Source organism: Camelus dromedarius, chromosome 8 (genome assembly GCF_036321535.1).
Source record: "Camelus dromedarius isolate mCamDro1 chromosome 8, mCamDro1.pat, whole genome shotgun sequence".
Classification (NCBI taxonomy): domain Eukaryota; kingdom Metazoa; phylum Chordata; class Mammalia; order Artiodactyla; family Camelidae; genus Camelus; species Camelus dromedarius.
The window spans coordinates 26,096,488-26,108,487 of NC_087443.1; the positions used below are offsets into that span (position 1 = coordinate 26,096,488).

The 12,000-nt window shown below is 35.1% G+C and overlaps 1 long non-coding RNA gene and 1 pseudogene across 1 annotated transcript in view; both read right to left on the bottom strand.

The window, feature by feature from the left end:
* Nucleotides 1–2,733: 2,733 nt before the first annotated feature.
* LOC116155758 (uncharacterized) overlaps nt 2,734–12,000 on the bottom strand; it is a 50,016-nt gene continuing 40,749 nt past the window's right edge. Inside the window, exon 3 of the long non-coding RNA XR_004139596.2 lies at nt 2,734–6,249. This is a non-coding gene — a long non-coding RNA (uncharacterized LOC116155758). The remainder of the gene's footprint in view (nt 6,250–12,000) is intronic.
* LOC105092497 (arginine-fifty homeobox-like) lies at nt 7,326–8,586 on the bottom strand (annotated as a pseudogene).

Below are 12,000 nucleotides of genomic sequence, written 5' to 3' on the forward strand. Positions count from 1 at the left end.
TATCATCTGCAAATAGTGACAATTTATTTTTTTTTATTTGGGTACGTTTTATTTTTCTGTCCTGCCTAATTGCTCTAGCTAGGACTTCCAGTACTATATTGAGTAAGAATGCTGAGAGTGGGCATCCTAGTCTTAACAAGAATCTTAGAGGAAAATCATTTAATTTTTCACCATTGAGTAAGGTCTTAGCTAAGGGTTTATGTACGGCCGTTATTATGCTGAGGTGTGTTTCTTCTATATGCAATCTGTTCAGGGGTTTTTGATTATTTTTAGTTGAAGTATAGTTGATTTACAATATTGTTTCAGGTGTACAGCAAAGTGATTCAGTTATACATATATATTTTTCAGATTATTTTCCATTGTAGGTTATTACAATATATTCAATATAGTTCCCTAATACAGTAAATACTGTTGCTTATCTATTTTATGTATAGTAGTTTGTGTCTGTTAATCCTATACTCCTAATTTATCTTCACCCTCCCTCCCTTTCCCCTTTGCTAACCACAAGTTTGTTTTCTATGACTGTAAGTCTGTTTCTGTTTTGTATATGGATTCATTTATATTTTTTAGATTCCACATATAAGTGGTATCATATTTGTCTTTCTCTGACTTACTTCACTTAGTATAGTATTGCCTAGGTCTATCCATGTTGCTGCAAATGGCAATATTTTATTCTTGTTTATGGCTGAGTAATAGTCCACTGTGTGTGTGTGCGTGCGTGTGTGCGCGCGCGTGCGCCACCTCTTAAATCATCTGTTGATGGGCACTTGGGTCGTTTCCATGTCTTGGCTGTTGTAAATAGTGCTGCCCTGAACTTTTAAGTGCATGTATATTTTCAAATTGATGTTTTCAATTTTTTTCTGGATATATACCCAGGAGTGGAATTGCTGGATCATATGGTAGTTCTATTTTTAGTTTTTAAAGGAACCTCTGTACTGTTTTCTGTGGTAGCTGCACTAATTTACATTCCTACCAATAGTGTAAGAGGGTTCCCTTTTCTCCACACCCTCTCCAGCATTCATTCTTTGTAGACTTTTTGATGTTAGCCATTCTAACCAGTATGAGGTGACATCTCATTGTGGTTTTTGATTTGCATTTCTCTAATAATTAGCAATATTGAGCATCTCTGCATGTGCCTGTATGTCTTTAGAGAAATGTCTATTTTGGTTTTCTGCTCATTTTTGATTGAGTTCATTTTTTATATTGATTTGTATGAAGAATTGTCTATTTGGAATATTAACCCCTTGTCAGTCACATCATTTGCAAATATCTTCTCCCATTACTGTTGCTTGTATTTTCATTTTGTTGATGGTTTCCTTTTCTGTGCAAAAGCTTTTAAGTCCCATTTGTTTATTTTTGCTTTTGTTTATTTTACCTTGGGAGACCTAAGAAAATATTGGTACAATTTACGTCAGAGAATGTTTTGCCTATGTTCTCTTCTAGAAATTGCATGGTGTCATGTCTTACATTTAGGTCTTAAAATGATTTTGAGATTATTCTTTTATATGCTGTAAGGGAGTGTTCTAATTTCACTGGTTTACATGCAGCTGTCCAGCTTCCCCACCACCACTTGAAAAGACTGTTTCTTCTCTATTTATATTCTTGACTTCTTTGTCCTAGATTAATTGACCATAGGTGTATGGGTTTATTTCTAAGCTCTCTATTCTGTCCCATTGATCTATGTCTGTTTTTCTGCCAATACTACACTGTTTTGATTACTCTAGCTTTGTAGTATTGTCTGAAGTGTGGCTGGGTTATGCCTCTGGCTTTGTTCTTTTTCCTGAAGATTGCTTTGGCGATTCTGGGTCTGTTGTAGTTCTATATAAATTTTAGGATTATTTGTTCCAGTGCTATGAAAAATGTCATGGGTATTTTGAGAAGGATTGCATTAAATTTATTGCTTTGGTTACGTATGGCCATTTTGAAAATATTAATTCTTCCAATCCAAGAGCATGGGGTATCTTTCCTTTTCTATGAATCATCAATTTCCTTTATCAGTGTTTTATAGTTGTCAGTGTATATGTCTTTTCACCTCTTTGGTTAACTTTATTCCTAGGTATTTTTTCTTTTTTGGATGTGATTTTAAAAGGGATTTTTTTTCTTTCTTTTTCTGATATTTCATTGTTACTGTAAAGAAATGCAACAGATTTCTGTATGTTAGTCTTGTATCCCACTACCTTGCTTAATTTATTTATTCTAATAGTTTTTGTGTGGAGTCAAGTATTCTCTATACACTACCATGTCATCTGAAAATAGTGACAGTTTTAGCTCTTCCCTTCCAATTTGGGTATCTTTTATTTCTTGTCTGATTGCTGTGGCTAGGACTTGCAATACTATGTTGAATAGAAGTGGTGAGAATTGGCATCCTTGTCTTCCTGAATTGAGAGAAAAGGCTTCCAGCTTTTTACTGTTGAGTAATGTTCCCTCTATACCCACTTTTTAGAGCATTTTTATCATGAATGGATGTTGCATTTTATCAAAAGCATTTTCTGTATCTATTGAGATGATCATATGGTTTTTGTCTTTTGTTGATGTGGTGTAGCACATTGGTATTTTTTCAATGCTCTTTTTTTTTTTAATTGAAGTGTAGTCAGTTACAATGTGTCAGTTTCTGGTGTACAGCACAATGTCCTAGTCATGCATATCCATACATACATTCATTTTCATATTCTTTTTCATTAACGGTTATTATAAGATATTGAATATAATTCTCTGTAATACATAGAAGAAATCTTGGTTTTTAAAATCTATTTTTATATATAGTGGCTAACACTTGCAAATCTCAGACTTCCAGACTTATCCCTTCCCACCCCCTCACATTGATTTTTCTGTATGTTAAACCATCCTTGTGACCCTGGAATAAATCCAGTTTGTTCATGGTGTATAATCCTTTTTATGTATTGTTGCATTCTGTTTGATGAATATATAGATGCAAAAACCCTTAACAAAATTATTAGCAAAGATACTGGCCTTTAATTTTTTTTGTAGTTTGTCTGGTTTTAGTATCAGGGTGATAGTGGCTTCATAGAAGACTTTGGGAGTGTTCCCTCTTCTTCAATCTTTTGGCATAGTCTGAGGAAGATACGTATAAGCTCTTCTTTGTATATTTGGTAAAATTCCCCAGTGAAGCCATTCAGTCCTGCACTTTTGTTTCCATGGAGTTTTGTTTTGTTTTAATTACAGATTCTATTTCACTTATAGTGATCGGTCTGTTCAAATTCTGCTTCTTCTTGACTCACTTTTGGCAGGCTGTATGTTTCTAGAAACTTATCTACGTTTTCTAGGTTGTCCAATTTGTTGGTATATAACTGTTTATAGTATGATGATTTTTAATATTTCTGTTGTATTGGTTGTTCTTTCTCCTCTTCCATTTATTATCTTATTTGGGTTCTCTCTTGTTGGTGAGCCTGGCTAGAAATTTGTCAATTTTACTTATCTTAAAAAAAAAAAAAAACCAGCTTTTGGTTTTATTGATATTTTCTATTGTTTTTTTTGTCCTCTATTTTATTTATTTCCCCCAATCTTTTCTTTCCTTCTGCTGACTTTGTTCTTTTTTTTTCTAATTCTTGTAGGTGGTAGGTTAGGCCGAATTTATTTGAGATCTTTCTTGTTTCTTGAGAAAGGCCTGTATCACTATGAACTTCCCTCTTAGAACTGTTTTGCTGCATCCCATAGACCTTGTAAAGGTTTTTATCATGAAAGGATGTTATATTCCGTCAAATGCTTTTTCTTCATCTATTGTGACAATCATGTAATTTTTACCTTTCATTCTACCAATGTGATGTATTATATTTACTGATCTGCATATGTTAAACCAGCCTTGCATCCCAGGGATAAATCCCACTTAGTCAGGTGTATAATCCTTTTAATGTGCTCTTAAATTTGGTTTACTAACATTTTTTTTGCATCTATATTCATCAGGCATATTGGTCTGTATTTTCTTTTCCTGTATTGTTTTCATCTGGCTTTGGTATCAGGATAATGCTGGCCTGGTAGAATGTGTTTGGAATTACTTCTTTCTCTTCAATTATTTGGCAGAGTTTGAGAAGAACTGGTATGAATTCTTCGTTAAATGTTCAGTAGAATTAATCAGTGAAGCCATCCTTCCGGGTTTTCTGTGTTGGGGGTTTGTAATCACTCTTTCAATCTCTTTACTTGTTATTGGTCTGTTAAAATTGTTTGTTTCTTCCTGATTCAGTCTTGGTAGGTTTTGTGTTTCTAGGAATTTATCCATTTCTTTGAGGTTATCTAATTTGTTGCCATGTAATCGTTCAGTCTCTTATGCTATATGTCACAGTCTCTTATCCTATGTGTTGTTACAGTATCAGTCGTAATGTCTTCTCTTTCATTTCTAATTCAATTTACTTGAGTCTTCTGTTTTTCTTATTTAGTCTAGCTAAATGTTTGTCAATTTTGTTTTTTGAAAAACCAGCTCTTAGTTTTGTTGATCCTTTCTATTGTACTTCTGGTCTTTATTATTTCCTTCTTTCTGTTAACTTTGAGCTTACTTTGTTCTTTTTCTAATTCCTTGAGGTGTAAAATTAGGTTGTTTATTTTAATCTAATTGCTTAATATTTGTTAACTATCTCTATAAACTTTCAGAGCTGATTTTGCAGCATCCTCTATGATTCAGTGTGTGTTTCCATTTTCATTTGTTTGGAGACAGTTTATTTCCCTTTTGGTTTCTTCTTTGATTAGTTTGTTCAGAAAGGTGTTGTTTACTTTCCACATATTTTGCAGATTTTCCAGCTTTCCTCTTGTTGATTTATAGCTTCAAACCATTGTGGTCAGAAAAGATAGTTGGTGTAATTTAAATCTTCTTATTGCTAAGATTTGTTTTATGTCCTGTCCTATCATGATCAACTCGGAGAATGTTCCATGCACAATTGAAAACGATGTATTTTGATGCTGTTGATGGAATATTCTATATACATCTGCTATGTCTAAAGTGTGGTTCAATTCCAATGTTTTCTTGTTAATTTTCTGTCTGGATGATCTACCCATTGCTGACAGTGGACTACAGAAGTCCCCTACTAGTATTGTATTATTGTCTGTTTCTCCCTTCTTTCTCATCCGTCTAGTCAGTCTGTGCCTTTTGGTTGAATTCAGTCCATTTACATTTAGAGTGATTTTAATATGTAAGGACTTACTACTGCCACCTTATTTATCTTCTGGTTGTTTCATATCTCTCTTGCTTCTTTTCCCATCTCCTTCTGCCTACATTTGTACATTGGTGGTTTTCTACGGTGGTATGCTCTGCCTCCCTTGTTTTCTGTGTTTTGTGAATCTGTTCTTTAATTTTTGCTTTTGGTTACCATGAGGATTATATAAAACATAGATAACAGCCCATTTTATGCTGATAGCAACTTATCTTCATTTGCCTATAAAGTCTCCACCCTTTTACTCCTCCCCATTTATACTTCTGATGTCAAAATTTACCTCTTTTTATGCTGTATATTTGTTAACAATTATAGTAGCTGTAGTTAACACTTTTTTCTTTAACCTTTATGCTATAGTTAACTTAAGACACCATTTTCAGATAGAATAAGTTTTCTAATTCTATCTATCGTTCACCTTTACCAGAGTGTTGTGTACTTTCATATGTTTCCATGTCATTAATTAGTATATTTTTTTCAGCTTCAAGAACTTCTTTCAGAATTTCTTGCAAGGCAGGTCTAGTGCTGGTGAACTCCCTCAGCTTTTGCCTGGGAAAGCCTTTATTTTTCCTTCATAGCTGAAGGATAACTTTACCAGATAAAGTATTCTTGGCTATAAATGTTCATTTTCAATACGTCATCCCACTCTCCCCTGACCTAGAATTTCTGCTAAGAAATCCACCGATAGCCTAAAGGGGATTCCTTTTTAGGTTACATTCTTTTTTCCCCAACTGCCTGATGAGCAGGAGTAGGGCAGATCTGACAGCTTCTTTGGATCTGCAGCCCTTTCTGAGGTTCTGTTTATTTTTGGATGCATAGGTGCACTGGAAACCTCCAGGATCCCTTGGTGTGATGTGCAGAGGCAGTTTGGTTTGGCTATGGATGTCTAATTACTTGTTTTAAAAAGGAGAGGAAAAGGAAATGATTTATGCCACCAGGATGCTGATGTCACTCTTTTCGAATGCTGAGTCCTCTGGTCAGTCACCCTCTGCTAGTTCGCCCAGAGTAGGAGTTCTGTGAAATAATGCCTGGAGAGTGTCCTTCTGCCTCAGCTTCAAAACAATCCTAAATCAGAATCTTCTTGGCAATGAGCCTGTTTTAGAGAAAAAGGTAAAATTATTAGGAAGGCTTCACTTGATACGTATTCAAATCTGTGCTGTGAGCCTATGCTTTTCTTTTTAATTGAAGTACAGTCAACTACAATGTATCAATTTCTGGTGTACAGCATAATGTCCCAGTCTTGTATATACATACATATATTTGTTTTCATATTTTTTTCCATTAAAGGTTACTATAAGATATTGAGCATAGTTCCCTGTGCTATACAGCAGAAGCTTCCTTTTTTAAATTTATTTTTATATATAGTGGCTGACATTTGTACATCTCCAACTCCCAAATGTATCCCTTCCCACTCCCTTTCCCTGGTAACCATAAGATTATTTGTTTGTTTGTTTGTTTTTAATGACCAACCAAACTTTATTTAAGTTTTGAAGTTTCCTGTACAGAGGTCTTACTTTTCTTAGTTAACTCCTAGATATTTTATATTTTTCATCAAGAGGTACTTATTTTATTATGTTTCTTTAGTATTGGTTTTGAGAAATGCTGTTAGTTTTATAGGCTAATCATGTAGCTGGCAAATGTGCTTATCTGTGTGATTCTAGAAGTTTGACTGCTGGTTTTCCTTGATGATCATCTCATCTTCAAAAATCTGTTTTACCTCTTCCTTTGCCAGTTCTTACATTTCTTACTACATAAACACTTATACTATATTAAAACTAATAGTGACGGTGATTTCCCCTTAAATTTTGGCTGAAAATACCCTTTAGAAAATCCTGGACTTAAAGGTTGAAAATAAAATATGAGTTTATAACCTGCTCCCATTAAAAGTGAATAAACCTGAAAGGCTGCTAGCCTTCTTTTAAAAAGTCAAGGATAGTTTTGGGAAGAGGGAATTTTGGTGCCTCATTGGCTATCTAAGGGACCAGAAAGACCTTTTCCAGGGAGAGTTGTGAGGCTGATTGGGTAATACTGAGCTATACTTGGAGAAAACTCTAGTTTTTATAACATTTCCGTGGAAATCAAAGCGACACTGAGTCAAATAAAGGGAAGAGGCATGTACAAGGTGCAAGATCCTTTTTCTATACTATCTGACGTTCATTAGTGCTTTGATCAGAGAAATCCAAAGTCCATACTACTGGAGGGGTTCTGGAATTCTAGGCTCTCTTAGGCTGTAGGCTGCAAAGGCTCCAGCTTGTCATACTGAACCAGGTTTGCCAAGGAGATAAACCTACAGCTGGACCAGAAAAGATGCTAAGAGAGGAACTCTATTCTAACTTGGCCTTGTTGGTGAGAGAGACTGATACAGAGAGTGGAAGGAAGAGCTGGCTATCTCATCTTCATCAGGAACTGTACATTTCCATGATTTTGGCTATGTCATAGGCATCAGAGTACAAACCAGGAACTGAGGCCACTAGCTTCTCCAATTGGGGATCTTGGATTTGGACATCACTTGTAGGACAGAGTCCCCTGTCCAATTGAAAGGGCCTAAAGGCTGAGGTGAGAGGGAACTACAGAAATCTGAAACTGGGGAGGGAAAAAAATGAGGACTTGATGCTGTTGGCACATTCTTGGCTGAAAGGATCTGGTTTGGTGGCTTCAGTGATTGTTGCTGCTGCTGCTTCCTCATTTTGAACAGCAGGTTTCTGTGAATCATCCTGGGAATTCATGCTGGAATCATCCACATAGCTAAAAGGATCTGCCTGGAGGTTCTCTTGGGCCATTTTGTTCATCAAGGGTGCTGACATCTGTCATAAATTCCCTTGGAGGGCCTGTTTGTTGAGTTTCTCTGGAAATGCAATTCCTCTAGTGTCTTTTGTAGATGAGTTCATAGTGTCCTTTTTTTTCTTTTAGATTCCACATATGAGTGATATCATATGGTATTTTTCTCTTTCTGGCTTACTTCACTTAGGATGACATTCTCCAGGTCCACCATGTTGCTGCAAATGGCATTATTTTATTCTTTTTTATGGCTGAGTAGTATTCCATTATATAAATATACCACCTTTTCTTTATCCAGTCATCTGTCGATAGACATTTAGGTTGCTTCCATGTCTTGGCTATTGTAAATAGTGCTGCTATGAACACTGGGGTGCATGTATCTTGTCGAATTAGAGTTCCCTCCTATTTATGCTATGTAGAAACCTTCAATCTATTCTAATCTAAAGTGAATCCGTTTTCACTTTATGGATATACCTAATGCCATGCTGAATTGCACACAGGGTGTGATATATGTATATTAGGAAGGGTAACTATCAATGAACTAGGTATTCACACCAACCACTAACAGTCCATAAAGGTACATGGAAAGGAAAAGGGAAGCAAAAAGAAAGGCCATCAATGAAAGGAAAATGTAACAAAGTTTAAATTAAGAAAATACCTCAACAACTCATGAAATGAACAAATGCCTTTTGAAACATAACTTGTCAAAAGTGATGCAGGAAGAAAAAATCTAATAGAGCCATATTTATTAAAATATTGAGTTTGTAATTACATATCTTTCCCAAAAAGAAACTTTAAGCCTTGATTACTTCACTGTTGAATTCTACCAAATATTTAAATCAGAAATATTAAGGTCTACACAAATTCTTTCAAGAAATGGAGACCTTTCCAACTTGTTTTAATGAGGCCAGCATAAAGCCAGTTAAAAATCTGACAAATAAGAGAAAAGAAAAAGATTAATAAATATTCCTCATGAATATAAATAATACTTAATAAAATAGCAGGAAATAGAATGAAAAAAAAAATGGTACCATGACTAAGTGGAGTTTATTCCAGCAGTATTTCACCACAATAACAAAAGAGGAAAAAAATCTGACAAAATTGAACACTTAATAAAAACTCTCAGCAAACCAGAAACAGAAGAGAATTCCACCATTTGATAAAAGACATCTCTGAAAATCTAACAGCTAATATACTTAATGATTTACTATTAAATCCTTTTCACTTAGGATTGGAAGAAGGGAAATATATCTGTTCTTGCCCCTTTTATTCAACATTGCAACAGCAGTCCTCGTCAATACAATAAGGCAAGTAAAAGAAAAACAAAGATTAAGAAAAAAAAGGAAAAATAGTTGTATATTTATAAAAATCCTATGTAATTTCCAAAACTACTAATTTTGGACTAATAAGTGAATTTAGGAAGAAAAAAAAAGAAAATACCAAAAAAAAAGGCTTATTGAAATTAAGCTTATATTTTTATAAATTTGAGAATAAAATGTTGATAATCACGTACTATGCTCTGTACCTAGAATACCAACTTCAAGATTTTGCTTTCCCATTGATGGGAATCTTGACTGTCAATTTTTCATCCAAGGGTCCAATGTCAAAGGCTCCCTCAATTTTGTGACCAATCTTATCACTGAAAAATAAGCTCTTTGGTAACAATCTGTCCTTGCAATCACAGTTGTAATTTAAACTTTCATAAACCCAGGAAAAGAAATATGACATCTGGATTCTGGAAGAACAGAGCACAGAATCTGATAGGACATTACCACTACAAGTGCTGATCAAATCCATATTGGGAGAGTCACCTGGGTTCCACAGAGGCTGCTGGCCAACTGGGCAACTCCCGGAAGAACAGGGCTTATTAAGGCCCAAGATGGCCCACCCATTTCTTAAATACCTTCCTATTTCAGCTCTTTATTGAATATTTAAGACCTTGAAAAAATGATGTCAGTAGCAGTTGAATTTCAAGTGGTAGTAGAGGTGTTAACAGGTACCTTTGCAACTGTCATAATTCTTTTCCCAGTATGACTTTGATTCAGGCCTCCCTAGATTTCTCATTCAGAAACAGTTTGTTCTCTGTTATGTTCCATTACTCTGGTTTCTTCCTTATTGTGGATGGACATGTTATATGTTATTTCAAATACTACTTCAAATACAGAAAGCCTCAATTTGCCTGTTTACTTTGCACATGTATACAAACTCTTCTCAGCAACTCCTGGAGCACATTTCATTCCATCCGCAAATCAGATTGTTTATAATTAGGATGATGACATGATATGAACATCCCTGTAGGTGAACTGTTATTGGAGGTCAATCCAGGGGTTATGACAAACTACATGGAATCCTGGTCAGGGAGTAACCTCTCTTATGTGGATAAAAAGTATGGTGCAGTTTTGTCAGCTGGCAAACCCTAAGGCAAAAACCATACATATTCCTTTTTAAGGAAGAGAAACAGAATCTCTGGAGCTGGGCTCTACTTTCTTAACTCTATTTTCAGGATAAGTGAAGAGACACCTGGGCTCAGAAAAGGTCTGAGCTGATTAACAAGATTGTGGAAGGGGAAAGTGATTAACTGTACAAAGTATGAGTTGCATATCACTGAAAGATAAATTTCTTTCATACACAGTGAAAACAAAACAGAAACCTGAAATGTGACTTTGTATTTTTTTAAGTTTTAAAAAATCCTGCTTAGATGGTAGATGCTACCAGTATATCATTTCAATTGAGAATAGGCTCCAGAAAATTAAAAAAATTAAGTAGTGTGTACTTTTGCCCCAGAGAGCAGAAAAACTCAAGTTATGTGTATTAAGATGAGCACAAGAAAACATATTCAGAATCAATTAGGGGTGGGACTAATTACACCAGGGACTAAATGTAATCCATTCGATTAAAATTATGCTAGGTGCAAGTGTATGTGTGTGTTCAAGTACTCAAATAGCCCCTACTTTAACTGAAGGAAACATTATTAGTTTAAATAAAAATAATGTGCTGTGGAACCAGCAGGTGCCGCTCCAAACTTCGTTTTCAGCTGGGGCTTGTTAAATGCTGCTTTACAGCAAGTCCTGTGGGTGGGAGGCCTCTGAGTAGGTTGTAATAAACATATTTTAATGGAAAATTTGACGCCCTTCTATTAAGAGATGTTTAAGTTGGAGTGTGTTGAGGAGCTGCATGAGAAATCTTGTCATTGTTCACTTTTTGCAAACATTTAAAAAATGTAAAGCATTTAACTTAGGTAGCTTTGACATGTAAAAAAAATATATGCATACAATGTAGTGAGGTTGGAGATAAGTATACATCCATGAAACTATCACCACCATCAGGTATATAAACATCCATCACCTCCCAAAGTTCCCTCCACCGCACTTTTTTTTTTTAAGGATAAGAACACTTATCATAAGATCTACTTCTTTGCAAATCTGAAGTGTACAATATAGTCTTCTTAGCTTAAACACTGTTGTATAATCTCTAGAACTCACATACATAAAACTAGGTACCTTAACCATCATCTCAACCTCCTCATTTCTCACTACCCTTATTCCCTGGCAACTACCATTCAACTCTTTGTTTTTTAAGCGTTTGACTATTTTAGATTATTTTAGACTATTTTAAGGTCGTGCAGTATTTGTCTTTCTGTGTCTGGCTTATTTCACTTAGCATCATGCCCTCCAGGTCCATTCATTCAAGTTGCTGCAAATGGCAGGATTCCCTTGTGTTTTAAGGCTTCACAATATTCCATCGTATGTGTATACCACATTTCTTTATCCACTCATGAGTGAGAATTTAAGATAGTTTCTATCTTGGCTATTGTGAGTAATGCTGCAGTGAATATGGGAGTGCAGACACCTCTTCAAGATCTTGACTTCAGCTTTTAGATAAATACCCAGAAGTGACAGTGACAGATCATATAGTAGTCTTTTTTTAAAAAAAAGTTTTGAAGAAACTATAGTGTTTTCCTAATGGCTTTACTAATTTTCATTTCCACCAATAGTATACAAAGTTCGCCTTTTCTCCTCCACATCTTTTCTCCACCATTATCATTATCTTTTGTCTTTGATAAAAG